General features: G+C 46.1%; 1 protein-coding gene across 2 annotated transcripts in view; it reads left to right on the forward strand.

The window, feature by feature from the left end:
- The first annotated feature begins 19,971 nt into the window (after positions 1-19,971).
- Positions 19,972-27,803, forward strand: part of LOC106593885 (lysyl oxidase homolog 3B) — a 106,295-nt gene continuing 98,463 nt past the window's right edge. The window contains exon 1 of one of the 2 annotated variants that reach the window (XM_045704320.2): positions 19,972-20,299. The gene's annotated coding sequence lies outside the window, so the exon portion shown is untranslated. The remainder of the gene's footprint in view (positions 20,300-27,803) is intronic. The other variant, XM_045704305.2, reaches the window with a different exon arrangement.

Raw genomic sequence — 27,803 nt, forward strand, 5'->3', positions numbered from 1 at the left:
GGTAAGGACCAGGCAGGGTTAGTAGTTACTGGGACCAGGTAAGGACTAGGTAGGGTTAGTAGTCAGTAGTTACTGGGACCAGGTAAGGACTAGGTAGGGTTAGTAGTCAGTAGTTACTGGGACCAGGTAAGGACTACGTAGGGTTAGTAGGTACTGGGACCAGGTAAGGACTAGGTAGGGTTAGTAGTCAGTAGGTACTGCGACCAGGTAAGGACTAGGTAGGGTTAGTAGTTACTGGGACCAGGTAAGGACTAGGTAGGGTTAGTAGTCAGTAGTTACTGGGACCAGGTAAGGACTAGGTAGGGTTAGTAGTCAGTAGTTACTGGGACCAGGTAAGGACTAGGTAGGGTTAGTAGTTACTGGGACCAGGTAAGGACTAGGTAGGGTTAGTAGTCAGTAGTTACTGGGACCAGGTATGGACTAGGTAGGGTTAGTCGTCAGTAGTTACTGGGACCAGGTAAGGACTAGGTAGAGTAGTTAGTAGTTACTGGGACCAGGTAAGGACTAGGTAGGGTTAGTAGTTAGTAGTTACTGGGACCAGGTAAGGACTAGGTAGGGTTAGTAGTTTCTGGGACCAGGTAAGGACTAGGTAGGGTTAGTAGTTTCTGGGACCAGGTAAGGACTAGGTAGGGTTAGTAGTTTCTGGGACCAGTTAAGGACTAGGTAGGGTTAGTAGTTTCTGGGACCAGGTAAGGACTAGGTAGGGTTAGTAGTCAGTAGTTACTGGGACCAGGTAAGGACTAGGTAGGGTTAGTAGTTTCTGGGACCAGGTAAGGACTAGGTAGGGTTAGTAGTTAGTAGTTACTGCGACCAGGTAAGGACTAGGTAGGGTTAGTAGTTACTGGGACCAGGTAAGGACTAGGTAGGGTTAGTAGTCAGTAGTTACTGCGACCACGTAAGGACTAGGTAGGGTTAGTAGTTACTGGGACCAGGTAAGGACTAGGTAGGGTTAGTAGTTTCTGGGACCAGGTAAGGACTAGGTAGGGTTAGTAGTTAGTAGTTACTGCGACCAGGTAAGGACTAGGTAGGGTTAGTAGGTACTGGGACCAGGTGAGGACTAGGTAGGGTTAGTAGTCAGTAGTTACTGCGACCAGGTAAGGACTAGGTAGGGTTAGTAGTCAGTAGTTACTGGGACCAGGTAAGGACTAGGTAGGGTTAGTAGTTTCTGGGACCAGGTAAGGACTAGGTAGGGTTAGTAGTTACTGGGACCAGGTAAGGACTAGGTAGGGTTAGCAGTTACTGGGACCAGGTAAGGACTAGGTAGGGTTAGTAGTCAGTAGTTACTGGGACCAGGTAAGGACTAGGTAGGGTTAGTAGTCAGTAGTTACTGGGACCAGGTAAGGACTAGGTAGGGTTAGTAGTTAGTAGTTACTGGGACCAGGTAAGGACTAGGTAGGGTTAGTAGTTTCTGGGACCAGGTAAGGACTAGGTAGGGTTAGTAGTTTCTGGGACCAGGTAAGGACTAGGTAGGGTTAGTAGTTTCTGGGACCAGGTAAGGACTAGGTAGGGTTAGTAGTCAGTAGTTACTGGGACCAGGTAAGGACTAGGTAGGGTTAGTAGTTACTGGGACCAGGTAAGGACTAGGTAGGGTTAGTAGTTACTGGGACCAGGTAAGGACTAGGTAGGGTTAGTAGTTTCTGGGACCAGGTAAGGACTAGGTAGGGTTAGTAGTTAGTAGTTACTGCGACCAGGTAAGGACTAGGTAGGGTTAGTAGTTACTGGGACCAGGTAAGGACTAGGTAGGGTTAGTAGTCAGTAGTTACTGCGACCACGTAAGGACTAGGTAGGGTTAGTAGTCAGTAGTTACTGGGACCAGGTAAGGACTAGGTAGGGTTAGTAGTTACTGGGACCAGGTAAGGACTAGGTAGGTTTAGTAGTTTCTGGGTCCAGGTAAGGACTAGGTAGGGTTAGTAGTTAGTAGTTACTGCGACCAGGTAAGGACTAGGTAGGGTTAGTAGGTACTGGGACCAGGTGAGGACTAGGTAGGTTTAGTAGTCAGTAGTTACTGCGACCAGGTAAGGACTAGGTAGGGTTAGTAGTCAGTAGTTACTGGGACCAGGTAAGGACTAGGTAGGGTTAGTAGTTTCTGGGACCAGGTAAGGACTAGGTAGGGTTAGTAGTTTCTGGGACCAGGTAAGGACTAGGTAGGGTTAGTAGTTACTGGGACCAGGTAAGGACTAGGTAGGGTTAGTAGTTACTGGGACCAGGTAAGGACTAGGTAGGGTTAGTAGTCAGTAGTTACTGGGACCAGGTAAGGACTAGGTAGGGTTAGTAGTCAGTAGTTACTGGGACCAGGTAAGGACTAGGTAGGGTTAGTAGTTACTGGGACCAGGTTAGGACTAGGTAGGGTTAGTAGTCAGTAGTTACTGGGACCAGGTAAGGACTAGGTAGGGTTAGTAGTCAGTAGTTACTGGGACCAGGTAAGGACTAGGTAGGGTTAGTAGTCAGTAGTTACTGGGACCAGGTAAGGGCTAGGTAGGGTTAGTCGTCAGTAGTTACTGGGACCAGGTAAGGACTAGGTAGGGTTAGTAGTTACTGGGACCAGGTAAGGACTAGGTAGGGTTAGTAGTCAGTAGTTACTGGGACCAGGTAAGGACTAGGTAGTGTTAGTAGTCAGTAGTTACTGGGACCAGGTAAGGACTAGGTAGGGTTAGTAGTCAGTAGTTACTGGGACCAGGTAAGGACTAGGTAGGGTTAGTCGTCAGTAATTACTGGGACCAGGTAAGGACTAGGTAGGGTTAGTAGTTCCTGGGACCAGGTAAGGACTAGGTAGGGTTAGTAGTCAGTAGGTACTGGGACCAGGTAAGGACTAGGTAGGATTAGTAGTCAGTAGTTACTGGGACCAGGTAAGGACTAGGTAGGGTTAGTAGTTTCTGGGACCAGGTAAGGACTAGGTAGGGTTAGTAGTCAGTAGTTACTGGGACCAGGTAAGGACTAGGTAGGGTTAGTAGTTACTGGGACCAGGTAAGGACTAGGTAGGGTTAGTAGTTACTGGGACCAGGTAAGGACTAGGTAGGGTTAGTAGTTTCTGGGACCAGGTAAGGACTAGGTAGGGTTAGTAGTTAGTAGTTACTGCGACCAGGTAAGGACTAGGTAGGGTTAGTAGTTACTGGGACCAGGTAAGGACTAGGTAGGGTTAGTAGTCAGTAGTTACTGCGACCACGTAAGGACTAGGTAGGGTTAGTAGTTACTGGGACCAGGTAAGGACTAGGTAGGGTTAGTAGTTTCTGGGACCAGGTAAGGACTAGGTAGGGTTAGTAGTTAGTAGTTACTGCGACCAGGTAAGGACTAGGTAGGGTTAGTAGGTACTGGGACCAGGTGAGGACTAGGTAGGGTTAGTAGTCAGTAGTTACTGCGACCAGGTAAGGACTAGGTAGGGTTAGTAGTCAGTAGTTACTGGGACCAGGTAAGGACTAGGTAGGGTTAGTAGTTTCTGGGACCAGGTAAGGACTAGGTAGGGTTAGTAGTTACTGGGACCAGGTAAGGACTAGGTAGGGTTAGTAGTTACTGGGACCAGGTAAGGACTAGGTAGGGTTAGTAGTCAGTAGTTACTGGGACCAGGTAAGGACTAGGTAGGGTTAGTAGTCAGTAGTTACTGGGACCAGGTAAGGACTAGGTAGGGTTAGTAGTTAGTAGTTACTGGGACCAGGTAAGGACTAGGTAGGGTTAGTAGTTTCTGGGACCAGGTAAGGACTAGGTAGGGTTAGTAGTTTCTGGGACCAGGTAAGGACTAGGTAGGGTTAGTAGTTTCTGGGACCAGGTAAGGACTAGGTAGGGTTAGTAGTCAGTAGTTACTGGGACCAGGTAAGGACTAGGTAGGGTTAGTAGTTACTGGGACCAGGTAAGGACTAGGTAGGGTTAGTAGTTACTGGGACCAGGTAAGGACTAGGTAGGGTTAGTAGTTTCTGGGACCAGGTAAGGACTAGGTAGGGTTAGTAGTTAGTAGTTACTGCGACCAGGTAAGGACTAGGTAGGGTTAGTAGTTACTGGGACCAGGTAAGGACTAGGTAGGGTTAGTAGTCAGTAGTTACTGGGACCAGGTAAGGACTAGGTAGGGTTAGTAGTCAGTAGTTACTGGGACCAGGTAAGGACTAGGTAGGGTTAGTAGTTACTGGGACCAGGTAAGGACTAGGTAGGGTTAGTAGTCAGTAGTTACTGGGACCAGGTATGGACTAGGTAGGGTTAGTCGTCAGTAGTTACTGGGACCAGGTAAGGACTAGGTAGAGTAGTTAGTAGTTACTGGGACCAGGTAAGGACTAGGTAGGGTTAGTAGTTAGTAGTTACTGGGACCAGGTAAGGACTAGGTAGGGTTAGTAGTTTCTGGGACCAGGTAAGGACTAGGTAGGGTTAGTAGTTTCTGGGACCAGGTAAGGACTAGGTAGGGTTAGTAGTTTCTGGGACCAGTTAAGGACTAGGTAGGGTTAGTAGTTTCTGGGACCAGGTAAGGACTAGGTAGGGTTAGTAGTCAGTAGTTACTGGGACCAGGTAAGGACTAGGTAGGGTTAGTAGTTTCTGGGACCAGGTAAGGACTAGGTAGGGTTAGTAGTTAGTAGTTACTGCGACCAGGTAAGGACTAGGTAGGGTTAGTAGTTACTGGGACCAGGTAAGGACTAGGTAGGGTTAGTAGTCAGTAGTTACTGCGACCACGTAAGGACTAGGTAGGGTTAGTAGTTACTGGGACCAGGTAAGGACTAGGTAGGGTTAGTAGTTTCTGGGACCAGGTAAGGACTAGGTAGGGTTAGTAGTTAGTAGTTACTGCGACCAGGTAAGGACTAGGTAGGGTTAGTAGGTACTGGGACCAGGTGAGGACTAGGTAGGGTTAGTAGTCAGTAGTTACTGCGACCAGGTAAGGACTAGGTAGGGTTAGTAGTCAGTAGTTACTGGGACCAGGTAAGGACTAGGTAGGGTTAGTAGTTTCTGGGACCAGGTAAGGACTAGGTAGGGTTAGTAGTTACTGGGACCAGGTAAGGACTAGGTAGGGTTAGCAGTTACTGGGACCAGGTAAGGACTAGGTAGGGTTAGTAGTCAGTAGTTACTGGGACCAGGTAAGGACTAGGTAGGGTTAGTAGTCAGTAGTTACTGGGACCAGGTAAGGACTAGGTAGGGTTAGTAGTTAGTAGTTACTGGGACCAGGTAAGGACTAGGTAGGGTTAGTAGTTTCTGGGACCAGGTAAGGACTAGGTAGGGTTAGTAGTTTCTGGGACCAGGTAAGGACTAGGTAGGGTTAGTAGTTTCTGGGACCAGGTAAGGACTAGGTAGGGTTAGTAGTCAGTAGTTACTGGGACCAGGTAAGGACTAGGTAGGGTTAGTAGTTACTGGGACCAGGTAAGGACTAGGTAGGGTTAGTAGTTACTGGGACCAGGTAAGGACTAGGTAGGGTTAGTAGTTTCTGGGACCAGGTAAGGACTAGGTAGGGTTAGTAGTTAGTAGTTACTGCGACCAGGTAAGGACTAGGTAGGGTTAGTAGTTACTGGGACCAGGTAAGGACTAGGTAGGGTTAGTAGTCAGTAGTTACTGCGACCACGTAAGGACTAGGTAGGGTTAGTAGTCAGTAGTTACTGGGACCAGGTAAGGACTAGGTAGGGTTAGTAGTTACTGGGACCAGGTAAGGACTAGGTAGGTTTAGTAGTTTCTGGGTCCAGGTAAGGACTAGGTAGGGTTAGTAGTTAGTAGTTACTGCGACCAGGTAAGGACTAGGTAGGGTTAGTAGGTACTGGGACCAGGTGAGGACTAGGTAGGTTTAGTAGTCAGTAGTTACTGCGACCAGGTAAGGACTAGGTAGGGTTAGTAGTCAGTAGTTACTGGGACCAGGTAAGGACTAGGTAGGGTTAGTAGTTTCTGGGACCAGGTAAGGACTAGGTAGGGTTAGTAGTTTCTGGGACCAGGTAAGGACTAGGTAGGGTTAGTAGTTACTGGGACCAGGTAAGGACTAGGTAGGGTTAGTAGTTACTGGGACCAGGTAAGGACTAGGTAGGGTTAGTAGTCAGTAGTTACTGGGACCAGGTAAGGACTAGGTAGGGTTAGTAGTCAGTAGTTACTGGGACCAGGTAAGGACTAGGTAGGGTTAGTAGTTACTGGGACCAGGTTAGGACTAGGTAGGGTTAGTAGTCAGTAGTTACTGGGACCAGGTAAGGACTAGGTAGGGTTAGTAGTCAGTAGTTACTGGGACCAGGTAAGGACTAGGTAGGGTTAGTAGTCAGTAGTTACTGGGACCAGGTAAGGGCTAGGTAGGGTTAGTCGTCAGTAGTTACTGGGACCAGGTAAGGACTAGGTAGGGTTAGTAGTTACTGGGACCAGGTAAGGACTAGGTAGGGTTAGTAGTCAGTAGTTACTGGGACCAGGTAAGGACTAGGTAGTGTTAGTAGTCAGTAGTTACTGGGACCAGGTAAGGACTAGGTAGGGTTAGTAGTCAGTAGTTACTGGGACCAGGTAAGGACTAGGTAGGGTTAGTCGTCAGTAATTACTGGGACCAGGTAAGGACTAGGTAGGGTTAGTAGTTCCTGGGACCAGGTAAGGACTAGGTAGGGTTAGTAGTCAGTAGGTACTGGGACCAGGTAAGGACTAGGTAGGATTAGTAGTCAGTAGTTACTGGGACCAGGTAAGGACTAGGTAGGGTTAGTAGTTTCTGGGACCAGGTAAGGACTAGGTAGGGTTAGTAGTCAGTAGTTACTGGGACCAGGTAAGGACTAGGTAGGGTTAGTAGTTACTGGGACCAGGTAAGGACTAGGTAGGGTTAGTAGTTACTGGGATCAGGTAAGGACTAGGTAGGGTTAGTAGTTTCTGGGACCAGGTAAGGACTAGGTAGGGTTAGTAGTTAGTAGTTACTGCGACCAGGTAAGGACTAGGTAGGGTTAGTAGTTACTGGGACCAGGTAAGGACTAGGTAGGGTTAGTAGTCAGTAGTTACTGCGACCACGTAAGGACTAGGTAGGGTTAGTAGTTACTGGGACCAGGTAAGGACTAGGTAGGGTTAGTAGTTTCTGGGACCAGGTAAGGACTAGGTAGGGTTAGTAGTTAGTAGTTACTGCGACCAGGTAAGGACTAGGTAGGGTTAGTAGGTACTGGGACCAGGTGAGGACTAGGTAGGGTTAGTAGTCAGTAGTTACTGCGACCAGGTAAGGACTAGGTAGGGTTAGTAGTCAGTAGTTACTGGGACCAGGTAAGGACTAGGTAGGGTTAGTAGTTTCTGGGACCAGGTAAGGACTAGGTAGGGTTAGTAGTTACTGGGACCAGGTAAGGACTAGGTAGGGTTAGTAGTTACTGGGACCAGGTAAGGACTAGGTAGGGTTAGTAGTCAGTAGTTACTGGGACCAGGTAAGGACTAGGTAGGGTTAGTAGTCAGTAGTTACTGGGACCAGGTAAGGACTAGGTAGGGTTAGTAGTTAGTAGTTACTGGGACCAGGTAAGGACTAGGTAGGGTTAGTAATTTCTGGGACCAGGTAAGGACTAGGTAGGGTTAGTAGTTTCTGGGACCAGGTAAGGACTAGGTAGGGTTAGTAGTTTCTGGGACCAGGTAAGGACTAGGTAGGGTTAGTAGTCAGTAGTTACTGGGACCAGGTAAGGACTAGGTAGGGTTAGTAGTTACTTGGACCAGGTAAGGACTAGGTAGGGTTAGTAGTTACTGGGACCAGGTAAGGACTAGGTAGGGTTAGTAGTTTCTGGGACCAGGTAAGGACTAGGTAGGGTTAGTAGTTAGTAGTTACTGCGACCAGGTAAGGACTAGGTAGGGTTAGTAGTTACTGGGACCAGGTAAGGACTAGGTAGGGTTAGTAGTCAGTAGTTACTGCGACCACGTAAGGACTAGGTAGGGTTAGTAGTCAGTAGTTACTGGGACCAGGTAAGGACTAGGTAGGGTTAGTAGTTACTGGGACCAGGTAAGGACTAGGTAGGTTTAGTAGTTTCTGGGACCAGGTAAGGACTAGGTAGGGTTAGTAGTTAGTAGTTACTGCGACCAGGTAAGGACTAGGTAGGGTTAGTAGGTACTGGGACCAGGTGAGGACTAGGTAGGTTTAGTAGTCAGTAGTTACTGCGACCAGGTAAGGACTAGGTAGGGTTAGTAGTCAGTAGTTACTGGGACCAGGTAAGGACTAGGTAGGGTTAGTAGTTTCTGGGACCAGGTAAGGACTAGGTAGGGTTAGAAGTTTCTGGGACCAGGTAAGGACTAGGTAGGGTTAGTAGTTACTGGGACCAGGTAAGGACTAGGTAGGGTTAGTAGTTACTGGGACCAGGTAAGGACTAGGTAGGGTTAGTAGTCAGTAGTTACTGGGACCAGGTAAGGCCTAGGTAGGGTTAGTAGTCAGTAGTTACTGGGACCAGGTAAGGACTAGGTAGGGTTAGTAGTTACTGGGACCAGGTTAGGACTAGGTAGGGTTAGTAGTCAGTAGTTACTGGGACCAGGTAAGGACTAGGTAGGGTTAGTAGTCAGTAGTTACTGGGACCAGGTAATGACTAGGTAGGGTTAGTAGTCAGTAGTTACTGGGACCAGGTAAGGGCTAGGTAGGGTTAGTCGTCAGTAGTTACTGGGACCAGGTAAGGACTAGGTAGGGTTAGTAGTTACTGGGACCAGGTAAGGACTAGGTAGGGTTAGTAGTCAGTAGTTACTGGGACCAGGTAAGGACTAGGTAGTGTTAGTAGTCAGTAGTTACTGGGACCAGGTAAGGACTAGGTAGGGTTAGTAGTCAGTAGTTACTGGGACCAGGTAAGGACTAGGTAGGGTTAGTCGTCAGTAATTACTGGGACCAGGTAAGGACTAGGTAGGGTTAGTAGTTACTGGGACCAGGTAAGGACTAGGTAGGGTTAGTAGTCAGTAGGTACTGGGACCAGGTAAGGACTAGGTAGGATTAGTAGTCAGTAGTTACTGGGACCAGGTAAGGACTAGGTAGGGTTAGTAGTTTCTGGGACCAGGTAAGGACTAGGTAGGGTTAGTAGTCAGTAGTTACTGGGACCAGGTAAGGACTAGGTAGGGTTAGTATTGGGTTACTCAGATGGTCACTGTCCTCTGTTTCTTGAACCATTCATTGTCATACCAAAGATATTTACTTCGAGATTATAAATATATAATAATCCTGTTTCACAGTTGTCAGCTAAGAGGGTTTTTATCATGTAGGTCATGAAAACAAAAACACTTCCCTATCAGATGTTTATCTCTACATGTTCATTGACTGGTGCTCGCTCTCGCCTGAAGTCCAGACCCTGTTTTGCGCTAACATTCCACTCCTTGTACTCACTCTGTCATGACGAGGAGTGGAATGTTAGCTAAACAGACTGGTAGCCAGGCTATGGTTGCGCTGCTGCTCCACTCTTCCTCTGTTTGCTGTCCCTGGTGGGTTCCCTGTCTGCCTGCCTGCCTGCCTGCCTGCCCTGAAAGAGACTCTTTGACTGAGTCTGGCACATGACTGCTCAGTCCCTTGTCTGGTATAATGGGCCTCTGTGCTGTGTGCCTAGAGGCAGGAGGAGACAGTATAGGGTGTTGCTCCTAGACGCTGATCTCAGGTTAGATTTGCATTTTCCCCCCCCCCACTGGTTAAATGTAGGATTGGGGAGTGTAAGCTGATCCTAGATCTGTACTCAGGGAAACTTCACCCTTGGAGCCTGTTCCACTAGGGGAGGGCATCTCATATGAAGAGGGGTGGGTGTTCTCTTAAACATGGTGCTACTGTCTGTCAAACATAGAGGGAGATCCTGTAGAGCAGTGGTTCCCAACTCCAGGACCCCCAACGGGCCAACTCCAGTCCTCCAGGACCCCCAACAGGCCAACTCCAGTCCTCCAGGACCCCCAACTCCAGTCCTCCAGGACCCCCAACAGCCCAACTCCAGTCCTCCAGGACCCCCAACTCCAGTCCTCCAGGACCCCCAACAGCCCAACTCCAGTCCTCCAGTACCCCCAACAGCCCAACTCCAGTCTTCCAGGACCCCCAACAGGCCAACTCCAGTCCTCCTGGACCCCCAACAGGCCAACTCCAGTCCTCCAGGACCCCCAACAGCCCAACTCCAGTCCTCCAGGACCCCCAACAGGCCAACTCCAGTCCCCCCGGACCCCCAACAGCCCAACTCCAGTCCTCCAGGACCCCCAACAGGCCAACTCCAGTCCTCCAGGACCCCCAACAGCCCAACTCCAGTCCTCCAGGACCCCCAACAGGCCAACTCCAGTCCCCCCGGACCCCCAACAGCCCAACTCCAGTCCTCCTGGACCCCCAACAGCCCAACTCCAGTCCTCCAGGACCCCCAACAGGCCAACTCCAGTCCCCCCGGACCCCCAACAGCCCAACTCCAGTCCTCCTGGACCCCCAACAGCCCAACTCCAGTCCTCCAGGACCCCCAACTCCAGTCCTCCAGGACCCCCAACAGCCCAACTCCAGTCCTCCTGGACCCCCAACAGCGCAACTCCAGTCCTCCTGGACCCCCAACAGCCCAACTCCAGGACCCCCAACAGCCCAACTCCAGTCCTCCAGGACCCCCAACAGCCCAACTCCAGTCCCCCATGACCCCCAACAGCACACATTGTTGTTGTAGACCCGGACAAACGCACCTGATTCAACTAATCATCAAGTGCTCAATGAGTTGAATCAGGGTCTACAGGAGATAGACTAGTGTCCTGTCCAGGGGGTGTCCTGGTACATCAAGCTCCCTCACTACAGAAACAGCAGATAGACTAGTGTCCTGTCCAGGGGGTGTCCTGGTACATCAAGCTGTCTCACTACAGAAACAGGAGATAGACTAGTGTCCTGTGGGTTCTGACTTGGCTACTTAATATTACTTCCCTGTAGCTCAGTTGGTAGAGCATGGTGTTTGCAACACCAGGGTTGTGGGTTCGATTCCCACAGGGGGCCAGCACAGAAAAAAAAATATATAAAGAAAAAAAATATGTATGAAATGTATGCATTCACTACTGTAAGTCGCTCTGGATAAGAGCGTCTGCTAAATGACTAAAATGTAAAAATGTAAATTACAGCATGGCTCACTTATAAGAGGTTATAACAGTGTTATAATGGGTATAACTGTGTGCCCCATACAGACTGGGAGGAGGGATGTCCCTGGGGGCTGTCTGCTGACTGGTTCCTGGAGATGGCAGGGGAAGAGCACGGGGTCGACAAGCTAGTATGGGACATCTACGAAGAGGACTACGAACGCATCGGCGACCCCCCCCCCCCCCCCCCCCCCACTGGGCTGTGGCCTCCAGGTAAACAGTTAGCAGTACCAGGGGTGTATTCATTAGTGCACACAGTAGAAAAATGTTTTGCAACAGAAACAACAGTTGTAGGTAGGTCCCTCCCCGTTTCAGCCCATTTGCTTCTGTTTGGTTCCTTGTAAATACACCCCAGAACATGTTGCCAGGTTGCAAACGAGGTTTCGAACCTCAAAGACCTTTCCTGGTTAAACCAAAAAATATATATAATTCCATGAGGGTTTACAAACATCAATATTTCCTCTCTCACTAATGATTTGAATGAATCAGACTTTATTCAGTTCAAGTAGCATCCTGTCCTTCCATCCTATACATAAGTAGCATCCTGTCCTTTCATCCTATACATAAGTAGCATCCTGTCCTTCCATCCTATACATAAGTAGCATCCTGTCCTTCCATCCTATACATAAGTAGAATCCTGTCCTTTCATCCTATACATAAGTAGCATCCTGTCCTTCCATCCTATACATAAGTAGCATCCTGTCCTTCCATCCTATACATAAGTATCATCCTGTCCTTCCATCCTATAGCTACTACTTCTTATCTAATAACTCATACCAGTTAAACACATCTGCATGTTTGTCTTCTGGTTTTGGGAACATTATGTAATTCTGTCTTCTAGTTTTAGGAACATGATGTACAGTACCAGTCAAAAGTTTGGACACCTACTCATTCAAGAGTTTTTCTTTATTTTTACTAATTTCTACATTGTATAATAATAATGAAGACATCAAACCTACGAAATAACACATGGAATCATGTAGTAACCAAAAAACTGTTAAACAAATCAAAATATAGTAGCCACCCTTTGCCTTGATGACAGCTTTGCACACACTTGGCATTGGTGCTTGGCTGTCCAGGGTGGTGCTTGGCTGTCCAGGGTGGTGCTTGGCTGTCCAGGGTGGTGCTTGGCTGTCCAGGGTGGTGCTTGGCTGTCCAGGGTGGTGCTTGGCTGTCCAGGGTGGTGCTTGGCTGTCCAGGGTGGTGTTTGGCTGTCCAGGGTGGTGCTTGGCTGTCCAGGGTGGTGCTTGGCTGTCCAGGGTGGTGCTTGGCTGTCCAGGGTGGTGCTTGGCTGTCCAGGGTGGTGCTTGGCTGTCCAGGGTGGTGCTTGGCTGTCCAGGGTGGTGCTTGGCTGTCCAGGGTGGTGCTTGGCTGTCCAGGGTGGTGCTTGGCTGTCCAGGGTGGTGCTTGGATGTCCGGGGTGGTCGACTTCAACGTTACGAATCACCGGTTCACTGACTTTTTAGCTCAAATTACTTTCTATCTTCCGAAAATACCTTTTCATCTTTTAAGACAAATGATGTCGTCTCCTTCAGTGTCAAACTAAGCAGGTAATTATGTTGCCAGTCAATTATCTGTTTGACTAGACTACTGATACTTCCTGGGTTGAGCATACAAAATGACTGGTCCCAGGTCCCAAAATATCGACTGGTCCCAGGGCATAAGGTAAGACTATCGACTGGTCCCAAGGTAAGACTATCGACTGGTCCCAAGGTAAGACTATCGACTGGTCCCAAGGTAAGACTATCGACTGGTCCCAAGGTAAGACGATCTACTGGTCCCAAGGTAAGACTATCTACTGGTCCAAAGGTAAGACTATCTACTGGTCCCAAGGTAAGACTATCTACTGGTCCCAAGGTAAGACTATCTACTGGTCCCAAGGTAAGACTATCTACTGGTCCCAAGGTAAGACTATCTACTGGTCCCAAGGTAAGACTATCTACTGGTCCCAAGGTAAGACTATCTACTGGTCCCAAGGTAAGACTATCGACTGGTCCCAAGGTAAGACTATCGACTGGTCCCAAGGTAAGACTATCTACTGGTCCCAGGTCCCAAGGTAAGACTATCGACTGCTCCCAAGGTAAGACTATCGACTGGTCCCAAGGTAAGACTATCGACTGGTCCCAGGTCCCAAGGTAAGACTATCGACTGGTCCCAAGGTAAGACTATCGACTGGTCCCAAGGTAAGACTATCGACTGGTCCCAAGGTAAGACGATCTACTGGTCCCAGGTCCCAAGGTAAGACTATCGACTGCTCCCAAGGTAAGACTATCGACTGGTCCCAAGGTAAGACTATCGACTGGTCCCAAGGTAAGGCTATCTACTGGTCCCAGGTCCCAAGGTAAGGCTATCGACTGGTCCCAGGTCCCAAGGTAAGGCTATCGACTGGTCCCAGGTCCCAAGGTAAGGCTATCGACTGGTCCCAGGTCCCAAGGTAAGGCTATCGACTGGTCCCAGGTCCCAAGGTAAGGCTATCGACTGGTCCCAGGTCCCAAGGTAAGACTATCAACTGGTCCCAGGTCCCAAGGTAAGACTATCGACTGGTCCCAGGTCCCAAGGTAAGGCTATCGACTGGTCCCAGGTCCCAAGGTAAGACTATCGACTGGTCCCAGGTCCCAAGGTAAGGCTATCTACTGGTCCCAAGGTAGGACTATCGACTGGTCCCAAGGTAAGACTATCTACTGGTCCCAAGGTAAGACTATCGACTGGTCCCAAGGTAGGACTATCTACTTGTCCCAAGGTAAGACTATCGACTGGTCCCAAGGTAAGACTATCGACTGGTCCCAAGGTAAGGCTATCTACTGGTCCCAAGGTAAGACTATCTACTGGTCCCAAGGTAAGACTATCTACTGGTCCCAAGGTAAGACTATCTACTGGTCCCAGGTCCCAAGGTAAGACTATCTACTGGTCCCAGGTCCCAAGGTAAGGCTATCGACTGGTCCCAGGTCCCAAGGTAAGGCTATCGACTGGTCCCAGGTCCCAAGGTAGGACTATCGACTGGTCCCAGGTCCCAATGTAAGACTATCGACTGGTCCCAGGTCCCAAGGTAGGACTATCGACTGGTCCCAGGTCCCAAGGTAGGACTATCGACTGGTCCCAGGTCCCAAGGTAAGGCTATCTACTGGTCCCAGGTCCCAAGGTAAGACTATCGACTGGTCCCAGGTCCCAAGGTAAGACTATCTACTGGTCTCAGGGGTCAGGTCCCAAGGTAAGACTATCTACTGGTCTCAGGTCCCAGGTCCCAAGGTAAGACTATCGACTGGTCCCAGGTCCCAAGGTAAGACTATCGACTGGTCCCAGGTCCCAAGGTAAGGCTATCGACTGGTCCCAGGTCCCAAGGTAAGGCTATCGACTGGTCCCAGGTCCCAAGGCAAGACTATCGACTGGTCCCAGGTCCCAATGTAAGACTATCGACTGGTCCCAGGTCCCAAGGTAAGACTATCGACTGGTCCCAGGTCCCAAGGTAAGACTATCTACTGGTCTCAGGTCCCAGGTCCCAAGGTAAGACTATCGACTGGTCCCAGGTCCCAAGGTAGGACTATCGACTGGTCCCAGGTCCCAAGGTAAGGCTATCTACAGGTCCCAGGTCCCAAGGTAAGACTATCGACTGGTCCCAGGTCCCTAAAGTTAAAAGTCTAGCCCTGGAGGGTACAACAACTGTTCACATTTTCCTTTGACAATGTGTCTTCTCTATTCAGTTTTAACAAATCTAATGCAATTGTAAATCTTAGTGCTGGTGTTATAGGTTTTGGGGTGTGTCAGAAATATTTGTGCTATTTTCATAACCATAATTATGGGCGCAGTAGTTGTTTGGCTGCGCGAAAGGGCTGAGTTTTGATGAATAAACAAGCTGTGGGTGTGTCGAGAGTTGGCCCCTAATTGGCCAATTAGATCGTGCTCCATGCACAAAAAAAATGCTGTTGCCTCTATATTGCATTGTCATCAACTCTATTTTGAATGATAGTGGCCTAGTTTTGTTAAATAGCCTGTCCCATGTTTGCTGAACATATAGAACATGTTTGTAATCCACATTGTTCTAATTGCACTGCTTCAGTATGGAAATTCATTATTAAAACAGGCTATAGCCTGTTCACACTGCTGTAAATTACAGTCTGGACATGGACATGCCAAACGTAGCCAATATGCAAAATTCTATTCACAAGACCTGAAAAAACAGTGTGTATAATTCTAATTAAATTCTAATAAAAACGAAACAAGTTGTTTCAAATAGGCTATGTCTGAATACAGTTCCAGGTACCATCATTTCTTTATTGGGTGTATAATACAGACAAGGCAGCGGGTTTAAAACCCATCCAAACTGTTCACAGCGTGGCGAAATCCTGCAAGGAGCCTTCACCGTGCGGTGCTGCTTTAAGAGCGCATCATCATCATCAGTAAGGAAGGAGGAAATAGAGATAGCTCTTCCTGCTCTCTGAGCGGAAGCTCTCGGTTGGCCATGGCAGTTTTGATTTGGTGTGAGATGCTGCAGAAGTCCTTGTTTATTTTCAGCGTGTTTGGTTTGTAAAGTGTTTAAGTCGATCATCGGTGTTACCGCTCTAGATCGTGGTTGAGCTGGATAAAAGGCAAGGCAATGTCAGAGGGTTTAACACACATCCAAACTGTTTTCAGGAGCTGGATAAAGATCCAATATGAAGAGAAAGAAGGGAATGTCCACTCAGCGTTATACTGCTCTCAAATATGTTTTATAAACATCATGGAACCATCTAGATGGGATCGGGTCAGAAGCCTGATATCATAAATTGATTCTGTCATTCATTTTACGTTTACATTTTAGTCATTTAGTAGACTCTCTGATCCAGAGCCACGACTCTCTGATCCAGAGCCACTACAGTAGTGAGTCATTTAGCAGACTCTCTGATCCAGAGCCACTACAGTAGTGAGTCATTTAGCAGACTCTGATCCAGAGCCACTTACAGTAGTGAGTCATTTAGCAGACTCTCTGATCCAGAGCCACTTACAGTAGTGAGTCATTTAGCAGACTCTCTGATCCAGAGCCACTACAGTAGTGAGTCATTTAGCAGACTCTCTGATCCAGAGCCACTTACAGTAGTGAGTCATTTAGCAGACTCTCTGATCCAGAGCCACTTACAGTAGTGAGTCATTTAGCAGACTCTCTGATCCAGAGCCACTGCAGTAGTGAGTCATTTAGCAGACTCTCTGAGCCAGAGCCACTTACAGTAGGGAGTCATTTAGCAGACTCTCTGATCCAGAGCCACTTACAGTAGTGAGTCATTTAGCAGACTCTCTGATCCAGAGCCACTACAGTAGTGAGTCATTTAGCAGACTCTCTGATCCAGAGCCACTACAGTAGTGAGTCATTTAGCAGACTCTCTGATCCAGAGCCACTACAGTAGTGAGTCATTTAGCAGACTCTCTGGTCCAGAGCCACTTACAGTAGTGAGTCATTTAGCAGACTCTCTGATCCAGAGCCACTACAGTAGTGAGTCATTTAGCAGACTCTCTGATCCAGAGTCACTACAGTAGTGAGTCATTTAGCAGACTCTCTGATCCAGAGCCACTTACAGTAGTGAGTCATTTAGCAGACTCTCTGGTCCAGAGCCACTTACAGTAGTGAGTCATTTAGCAGACTCTCTGATCCAGAGCCACTACAGTAGTGAGTCATTTAGCAGACTCTCTGATCCAGAGTCACTACAGTAGTGAGTCATTTAGCAGACTCTCTGATCCAGAGCCACTTACAGTAGTGAGTCATTTAGCAGACTCTCTGGTCCAGAGCCACTACGGTAGTGAGTCATTTAGCAGACTCTCTGATCCAGAGCCACTGCAGTAGTGAGTCATTTAGCAGACTCTCTGATCCAGAGCCACTTACAGCAGTGAGTCATTTAGCAGACTCTCTGATCCAGAGCCACTTACAGTAATGAGTCATTTAGCAGACTCTCTGATCCAGAGCCACTTACAGTAGTGAGTCATTTAGCAGACTCTCTGATCCAGAGCCACTACAGTAGTGAGTCATTTAGCAGACTCTCTGATCCAGAGCCACTTACAATAGTGAGTCATTTAGCAGACTCTCTGATCCAGAGCCACTACAGTAGGGAGTCATTTAGCAGACTCTCTGGTCCAGAGCCACTGCAGTAGTGAGTCATTTAGCAGACTCTCTGATCCAGAGCCATTAGGCTACTCCGGTCAGTATTAGATCAAAGAGTCCTCCAGATGTGATGTGTTGAGCACTACCCTCCCAATATCTGCAGAACAACATCTGACTAGAATTATTGTTGGCGTTGACAGGCATGAGCGGTTTCTAGATCAAAGCGAGCACATTTTGTGAAAAATCTAATCTAATTTTAAAGGTCACATACACATGGTTAGCAGATGTTAATGTGAGTGTTTGGCGAAATGCTTCTACTTCCGACAGTACAGTAAATATCTAACAAGTAATCTAACAATTCCACAACAACTACCTAATACACACTAAAGGGATGGAATAAGAATATGTACATATAAATATATGGATGAGTGATGGCTGTGCGGCATAGGCAAGATACAATAGATGGTATGGAGTACAGTATATACATATGAGATGAGTAATGTAGGGTATGTAAACATTATATAAAGTGGCATTGTTTAAAGTGGCTAGTGATACATTACATCAGGATGGCAAGATGCAATAGATGGTATAGAGTACAGTATATACATATGAGATGAGTAATGCAAGATATGTACACATTATTAAAGTGACATTTATTAAAAAGCATGTCTTCATAGGAATGTCTGTCTTTCTATAGGCTACATTTTACTTTTATTTTTTTTTTACATTTTCTTTTAGTCATTTAGCAGACGCTCTTATCCAGAGCGACTTACAGTAGGCTACATACCAGGAGCACGCTCTCGATGTTCAAAAGAAACCAGAGAGCTACATTTTGCTACAGAGGATCAATAGTTGAACAAAATAACAGTGTATTAAAATGTTCTCACAAACATTTAACTGCCAAAATAAAGGAAACACCAAAAAAGTGTCTTAAAATGTTATTGGGTCATGAGCTTCCAGAACAGCTTCTCCTTGGCATAGATTCTACTTGTCACGTCCTGAACATAGTAAGAGGTTATTTTCTATGGTAGGAGGTTTATTTTCTATGGTAGAGTAGGTCAGGTTCGTGACAGGGGGTGTTTTGTGTTTTTCTATGTTTTGTATTTCTATGTTTAAGTTCTAGTTTTTCTATTTCTATGTTTTTTTTGTTTTTTTTTGGGGGGTTGATCTCCAATTGGAGGCAGCTGGTCCTCGTTGTCTCTAATTGGAGATCATATTTAAGTAGGGTTTTTTTTTTCTTCCTGGGTTTTTTTGTGTTTGTTTTCTCTCTGCGTCACGGTTTGTTGTTTTGTCATTTTCAGTTATTTATGTTTTTTTGCAAAGTTTCACGGATTTAATAAAATGTGGAACTACAACCACACTGCACTTTGGTCCGATCCTTTCGACAGCCGTGACAGTACCAGTGGACGTAAACCATGCCAGGAAAATGCACCCCACCACACAGCATATACTTATTTACTCAAGTGTTTCCTTTATTTTGCGGGAACAAGGTTGGAAAGTAAATGCCTACTGCTGAAAAGAGAAGACTAGTCTGTGTTTGGCAACAATATAAACTATTCTCAACGACTCACGATTTTATTTTTTTGTTTTGCGAACAGCAGAACTGTTTTTCCAAAGTATCTCATCTTGAGATAGGCTACTGCCATCACCTTGAGTAGTAAAATGTAAAAAAAAAATCTTAATCCGGCCCTGCATGACAATAACATTAATACATGCTAATAGCTTAATAGTTAACTAGCAAGATAACCAGCCAAACTACAGACAATATTTTGAATTGGCTATCTAGTTTGTCTGTTGTATTTACCTGCTGCACAAATGTCTCTCTCTCTCCTCTGGAAACTGCCCACTGGCATACACACCGTGATGCACATACCGACTTTTCCAGGATGTTCTGGGCTATAACAGTAACTAGCACCCCCCCTATCCACATCAACGGGGCAGCAGTGGAGAAGGTGGAACGTTTTAAGTTACTCTGCGTACACATCACGGACAAACTGAAATGGTCCACCCACACAGACAATGTGATGAAGAATGCGCAACAGTGCCTCTTCAACCTCAGGAGGCTGAAGAAATTTGGCTTGTTACCTAAAACCCTCACAAACTAGGTCAGTACAGATGCACAATTGAAAGCATCCTGTCGGGCTGTATCACCGCCTGGTACGGCAACTGCACCGCCCTCAACCGCAAGGCTCTCCAGAGGGTAGTGAGGTCTGCACAACGCATCACCGGGGGCAAATTACCTGCCCTCCAGGACACCTACACCACCCGATGTCACAGGAAGGCCAAAAAGATCATCAAGGACAACAACCACCCGAGCCACTGCCTGTTCACCCCGCTATCATCCAGAAGGCGAGGTCAGTACAGGTGCATCAAAACTGGAACCGAGAGACAGAAGCTGTTTTTCAATCTCAAGACCATCAGACTGTTAAACAGCCATCACTAACATTGAGAGGCTGCTGCCAACATACAGACTCGAAATCATTGTTGGCCAATTTAAAATCAGACACATCTTTCACCCCATAGACTAAGGTTTCCATCTTTCGGTGACATAACATTTACAATGTGCATAGAACAGTTTTTTTTTTTTTCATTACAGTGTTTGTAATATATTTATTTGGAAAATAAATGATTTTAATGTTAGGTGGTGCTTAAACAGCCTACTTTTATTTGTTGCAAATTCTGTAATGGAAATCCACGTGTTTTCGATTGAAAGATAGCCAAATTAAATCAAAGGAAAAAATGTTTTTAGAAAGCTGTCATAACTTAAATATTTCATGGTAATGAAAGTCAGATTTTTCTTTAGGCTTATATCTTCTTGGAAATAGAAAGACTTAAATATGAATTATTGTGAACATTTTTATTGACGTTATAAAAAGCGTTATGAAAGTGGAAAATCTCTTACAAAATCATCCATGAAAGGGGCAGTGTCTTCAGGGAAATCCGTCCCCTTTTTAAAGTCGTGCAACAAGTCGACGAGTCATCTCCAGCTCTCCGTCCTCTCTCCCTCCTCTCTCCCTCCCCTCTGCCTCCTCTCTGCCTCTGCTGAGGGCTGTACAGCTGGCAATTTACAGACAGAAGGGATGAAAGTCAATTGGCGAGGAGGTCCAAGCCCCGCAAACCGAACGCTTCTATAAAGTGCATAAATCAAGACGAAACCATTTTTTTTTCTCACCTCAATTTTTAATTTTGTCAACATTAGGTATAGAAGAGTCTATCCCTGGAACCATCTAAAAGCGTTATAAACTTTCGAGGCTGGACACGTTGTAACCGGTAAGTTCAATCTTTTTCCGTTAGTGTAAAACAAATGTCATCCGGTGTAGTGATGTGGTACTTGCTAAGATAACATCTCTTCATTCTTCCTTTCCAAATAATACATTTTATAAATGTAGACGAACTTCTTGGTAACATTTGAAACGTTCAGGTTGTGGTTTGAGAGAGATGAGCACCTACATGGTCCCGTGTGGCTCAGTTGGTAGAGCATGGTGTTTGCAATGCCAGCGTTGTGGGTTCGATTCCCACGGGGGACCAGTACGGAAGAAAAAAAAAAGTATGAACTGTATGAATTCACTACTGTAAGTCGCTCTGGATAAGGGCGTCTGATAAATGACTACAATGTAAATGTTACTTTAACCTAAATGAGCTAGACAGACAGACAGCTAGACAGTAATTTATAGGTCCCATGGCGTGTGTGGGATATTATCATCACAGGCAATGATAGTTGTCTTTTCAGATCTGTCCCAAAAGCAAGTCTCTCCTGTCTAACACAGAACCATCATATTGACGGTCTAATTATAATGACTACAATATTGGCGTGTAGTCTGAATCTTAGTTGCCGAGGAAATTCTCACGTTATTAATCTGCCATTTACCTGTACAGTGTCCTGATAACTTATATAATAGTAGTAATCGTGTAGCGTTAATAGCCTCATTTCATCAATTGTCCTTTGGAGAGAGAGAGAGAGCAACCTGGTCTCAGAGCATTTCGTATTATTCTGCACGTAAATCCGAGGGAGAGAGAGAGGGCTTCAAGTGGTTTCCACTAGATAACACAGCCACAAAGTCTACATTGGCAACAATTGCTTTTTGGTCTTACTTTAGGATTCGGTATAGGGTTATGGTTAGGTTAAAATAAGATTTTAACAAAGATAAATTGTATAAATGGGTGGGGTTTAGCCGTAATTATGACTTTGCGGCTGTTAACTAGTGACGATCGCTTCAAATGTTGAAATTACAGATTTTCTTTCAAGAGCTATTGCCTGTCACTCAAAGGGCAATTTTTTTTTACAAACTTATCTTAGCGCTGGCTGTAGGGTTATAGGTCCGGGGGTGTGTCTGAAATATTTCTGTTATTTTCACTGCTGGAATAATGAGCGCAATAGCTGGTGGTGGTGAGAAAAGGGGGGATACCTAGTCAGTTGTCCAACTGAATGTCTTCAACTGAAATGTGTCTTCCACATTGAACCCAACCCCCTCTGATTCAGAGAGGTGCAGCAGGGGGGGCTGCCTTAATCGACATCCACATCTTCGGCGTCCGGGGAACAGTGGGTTAAACTGCCTTGTTCAGGGCCCGGGGAACAGTGGGTTAAACTGCCTTGTTCAGGGCCCGGGGAACAGTGGGTTAAACTGCCTTGTTCAGGGCCCGGGGAACAGTGGGTTAAACTGCCTTGTTCAGGGCCCGGGGAACAGTGGGTTAAACTGCCTTGTTCAGGGCCCGGGGAACAGTGGGTTAACTGCCTTGTTCAGGAGGCAGAACGACAGATTTTTACCTTGCCAGCTCGGGGATTCTATCCAACAACCTTCCGGTTACTGAACGCACTGAAAGTGCTGGGTTTTGATGAATTTCTAAAATAAAATAAAACCAATTTCATACTGCTGTCGTCTCGCGTTCTGTAGTTTATTGACGGTCTTTGCATTGTATCAACTACAAATCCGTCTGTGCAAAGTTATCTTCCATTGTGTATTGATTCGTTTCATTAAGTAGCATAGGCTACAGTAGTGAGTAAGAACAACAGTAAAAACATTAGTTTTTGTAATCCAGGTCGGTGTGTTGACAGTCAACATTGGGTGTAATTGGCTTCAACGTGTATAGGACTTTACGCATCACGCTTCTCCTCAATAATAAATACCAGGCTTCTGTAAAGGATATGCGTGAAGCTCGTTCCCAATAAACCAGATATAGCCTAGGACTACCGTTGATATGGCCTTATTGGACGGAATCATTTGAATATGTTTTGGAGGAGCGCGTCTTTGGTAACCAGACAAGGTTGTCTTTGGAAATGGGGATGTAGCCTATACACTGTAGGGAGGGATACAAGCTGACTGGAGTAGTCTGTACACTGTAGGGAGGGATACAAGCTGACTGGAGTAGCCTGTACACTGTAGGGAGATATGCAAGCTGACTGGAGTAGTCTATACACTGTAGGGAGGGATACAAGCTGACTGGAGTAGCCTGTACACTGTAGGGAGATATGCAAGCTGACTGGAGTAGTCTATACACTGTAGGTAGGGATACAAGCTGACTGGAGTAGCCTGTACACTGTTGGGAGGGATACAAGCTGACTGGAGTAGTCTAAGCACTGTAGGGAGGGATACAAGCTGACTGGAGTAGTCTATACACTGTAGGGAGGGATACAAGCTGACTGGAGTAGTCTATACACTGTAGGGAGGGATACAAGCTGACTGGAGTAGTCTATACACTGTAGGGAGGGATACAAGCTGACTGGAGTAGTCTATACACTGTAGGGAGGGATACAAGCTGACTGGAGTAGTCTATACACTGTAGGGAGGGATACAAGCTGACTGGAGTAGTCTATACACTGTAGGGAGGGATACAAGCTGACTGGAGTAGTCTATACACTGTAGGGAGGGATACAAGCTGACTGGAGTAGTCTAAGCACTGTAGGTAGGCGTATGTGAATTGTGACTAATGCAAAAGCATGTCGGCAAAAGCCTCAAAAGTAAGATCATTTATAAACCTTTTATTGCTGACAGCGGTCTAAGGCACTGCATCTCAGTGCTAGAGGCGTCACTACAGACCCTGGTTTAATTCCAGGCTGTATTACAACCGGCCGTGATTGGGAGTCCCAGCGTCGTCCGGGTTAGGGTTTGTCCGGGGTAGGCCGTCATTGTAAAAACAAAACAAACAAAAAAATGTGTTCTTAACTGACTTGCCTAGTTAAATGAAGATTAAAGTAATGGATAGTCTCCTTGGCTTTATGCACGTCCAAGATAACTAAGGACTTGTTTTTAATTAATCAAACTAAAATGGAAAACAAGCAAATGGTACAGGAAAATAACTTGGCCTAAATATTTCTAAATAAGAGTGTCAGCGGATCATCTTATAGTCTAGACAGAGGGTTCCCTGTTCCCTGATGGACATATAGTCTACATGGAGGGGTTAATGTTCCCTGTTCCCTGATGGACATATAGTCTACATGGAGGGTTCCCTGTTCCCTGATGGACATATAGTCTACATGGAGGGGTTAATGTTCCCTGATGGACATATAGTCTACATGGAGGGGTTAATGTTCCCTGATGGACATATAGTCTACATGGAGGGGTTAATGTTCCCTGATGGACATATAGTCTACATGGAGGGGTTAATGTTCCCTGTTCCCTGATGGACATATAGTCTACATGGAGGGGTTAATGTTCCCTGATGGACATATAGTCTAGATGGAGGGGGGTTATGTTCCCTGATGGACATATAGTCTACATGGAGGGGTTAATGTTCCCTGATGGACATATAGTCTACATGGAGGGGTTAATGTTCCCTGATGGACATATAGTCTACATGGAGGGGTTAATGTTCCCTGTTCCCTGATGGACATATAGTCTACATGGAGGGGTTTAATGTTCTCTGATGGACATATAGTCTACATGGAGGGGTTAATGTTCCCTGATGGACATATAGTCTACATGGAGGGGTTAATGTTCCCTGATGGACATATAGTCTAGATGGAGGGGGGTTATGTTCCCTGATGGACATATAGTCTACATGGAGGGGTTAATGTTCCCTGATGGACATATAGTCTACATGGAGGGGTTAATGTTCCCTGATGGACATATAGTCTACATGGAGGGGTTAATGTTCCCTGATGGACATATAGTCTACATGGAGGGGTTAATGTTCCCTGTTCCCTGATGGACATATAGTCTACATGGAGGGGTTAAGTTCCTGATGGCATAAGTTCTCTGATGGACATATAGTCTACATGGAGGGGTTAATGTTCCCTGATGGACATATAGTCTACATGGAGGGGTTAATGTTCCCTGATGGACATATAGTCTACATGGAGGGGTTAATGTTCCCTGATGGACATATAGTCTACATGGAGGGGTTAATGTTCCCTGTTCCCTGATGGACATATAGTCTACATGGAGGGTTAATGTTCCCTGATGGACATATAGTCTACATGGAGGGGTTAATGTTCCCTGATGGACATATAGACTACATGGAGGGGTTAATGTTCCCTGATGGACATATAGTCTACATGGAGGGGTTAATGTTCCCTGATGGACATATAGTCTACATGGAGGGGTTAATGTTCCCTGTTCCCTGATGGACATATAGTCTACATGGAGGGGTTAATGTTCCCTGATGGACATATAGTCTACATGGAGGGGTTAATGTTCCCTGATGGACATATAGTCTACATGGAGGGGTTAATGTTCCCTGATGGACATATAGTCTACATGGAGGGGTTAATGTTCCCTGATGGACATATAGTCTACATGGAGGGGTTAATGTTCCCTGTTCCCTGATGGACATATAGTTTACATGGAGGGGTTAATGTTCCCTGATGGACATATAGTCTACATGGAGGGGTTAATGTTCCCTGATGGACATATAGTCTACATGGAGGGGTTAATGTTCCCTGATGGACATATAGTCTACATGGAGGGGTTAATGTTCCCTGATGGATATATAGTCTACATGGAGGGGTTAATGTTCCCTGTTCCCTGATGGACATATAGTCTACATGGAGGGGTTAATGTTCCCTGATGGACATATAGTCTACATGGAGGGGTTAATGTTCCCTGATGGATATATAGTCTACATGGAGGGGTTAATGTTCCCTGTTCCCTGATGGACATATAGTCTACATGGAGGGGTTAATGTTCCCTGATGGACATATAGTCTACATGGAGGGGTTAATGTTCCCTGATGGACATATAGTCTACATGGAGGGGGGTTATGTTCCCTGATGGACATATAGTCTACATGGAGGGTTAATGTTCCCTGATGGACATATAGTCTACATGGAGGGGTTAATGTTCCCTGATGGACATATAGTCTACATGGAGGGGTTAATGTTCCCTGATGGACATATAGTCTACATGGAGGGGTTAATGTTCCCTGTTCCCTGATGGACATATAGTCTACATGGAGGGGTTAATGTTCCCTGTTTCCTGATGGACATATAGTCTACATGGAGGGGTTTATGTTCCATGATGGACATATAGTCTACATGGAGGGGTTAATGTTCCCTGATGGACATATAGTCTACATGGAGGGGTTAATGTTCCCTGATGGACATATAGTCTACATGGAGGGGTTAATGTTCCCTGATGGACATATAGTCTACATGGAGGGGTTAATGTTCCCTGATGGACATATAGTCTACATGGAGGGGTTAATGTTCCCTGATGGACATATAGTCCACATGGAGGGGTTAATGTTCCCTGATGGACATATAGTCTACATGGAGGGGTTAATGTTCCCTGATGGACATATAGTCTACATGGAGGGGTTAATGTTCCCTGATGGACATATAGTCTACATGGAGGGGTTAATGTTCCCTGATGGACATATAGTCTACATGGAGGGGTTAATGTTCCCTGATGGACATATAGTCTACATGGAGGGGGGTTATGTTCCCTGATGGACATATAGTCTACATGGAGGGGTTAATGTTCCCTGATGGACATATAGTCTACATGGAGGGGTTAATGTTCCCTGATGGACATATAGTCTACATGGAGGGGTTAATGTTCCCTGATGGACATATAGTCTACATGGAGGGGTTAATGTTCCCTGATGGACATATAGTCTACATGGAGGGTTAATGTTCCCTGATGGACATATAGTCTACATGGAGGGGTTAATGTTCCCCTGATGGACATATAGTCTACATGGAGGGGTTTATGTTCCCTGATGGACATATAGTCTACATGGAGGGGTTAATGTTCCCTGATGGACATATAGTCTACATGGAGGGGTTAATGTTCCCTGATGGACATATAGTCTACATGGAGGGGTTAATGTTCCCTGATGGACATATAGTCTACATGGAGGGGTTAATGTTCCCTGATGGACATATAGTCTACATGGAGGGGTTATGTTCCCCTGATGGACATATAGTCTACATGGAGGGGTTAATGTTCCCTGATGGATATATAGTCTACATGGAGGGGTTAATGTTCCCTGATGGACATATAGTCTACATGGAGGGGTTAATGTTCCCTGATGGACATATAGTCTACATGGAGGGGTTAATGTTCCCTGATGGACATATAGTCTACATGGAGGGGTTAATGTTCCCTGATGGACATATAGTCTACATGGAGGGTTAATGTTCCCTGATGGACATATAGTCTACATGGAGGGGTTAATGTTCCCTGATGGACATATAGTCTACATGGAGGGGTTAATGTTCCCTGATGGATATATAGTCTACATGGAGGGGTTAATGTTCCCTGTTCCCTGATGGACATATAGTCTACATGGAGGGGTTAATGTTCCCTGATGGACATATAGTCTACATGGAGGGGTTAATGTTCCCTGATGGACATATAGTCTACATGGAGGGGTTAATGTTCCCTGATGGACATATAGTCTACATGGAGGGTTAATGTTCCCTGATGGACATATAGTCTACATGGAGGGGTTAATGTTCCCTGATGGACATATAGTCTACATGGAGGGGTTAATGTTCCCTGATGGACATATAGTCTACATGGAGGGTTAATGTTCCCTGATGGACATATAGTCTACATGGAGGGTTAATGTTCCCTGATGGACATATAGTCTACATGGAGGGTTAATGTTCCCTGATGGACATATAGTCTACATGGAGGGTTAATGTTCCCTGATGGACATATAGTCTACATGGAGGGTTAATGTTCCCTGATGGACATATAGTCTACATGGAGGGGTTAATGTTCCCTGATGGACATATAGTCTACATGGAGGGGTTAATGTTCCCTGATGGACATATAGTCTACATGGAGGGGTTAATGTTCCCTGATGGACATATAGTCTACATGGAGGGTTAATGTTCCCTGATGGACATATAGTCTACATGGAGGGGTTAATGTTCCCTGATGGACATATAGTCTACATGGAGGGGTTAATGTTCCCTGATGGACATATAGTCTACATGGAGGGTTAATGTTCCCTGATGGACATATAGTCTACATGGAGGGGTTAATGTTCCCTGATGGACATATAGTCTACATGGAGGGTTAATGTTCCCTGATGGACATATAGTCTACATGGAGGGGTTAATGTTCCCTGATGGACATATAGTCTACATGGAGGGGTTAATGTTCCCTGATGGACATATAGTCTACATGGAGGGGTTAATGTTCCCTGATGGACATATAGTCTACATGGAGGGGTTTATGTTCCATGATGGACATATAGTCTACATGGAGGGGTTAATGTTCCCTGATGGACATATAGTCTACATGGAGGGTTAATGTTCCCTGATGGACATATAGTCTACATGGAGGGTTAATGTTCCCTGATGGACATATAGTCTACATGGAGG

The sequence above is a fragment of the Salmo salar genome, chromosome 01 (assembly GCF_965601325.2).
Source record: "Salmo salar chromosome 01, fSalSal1, whole genome shotgun sequence".
In the NCBI taxonomy this organism is placed as follows: Eukaryota; Metazoa; Chordata; class Actinopteri; order Salmoniformes; family Salmonidae; genus Salmo; species Salmo salar.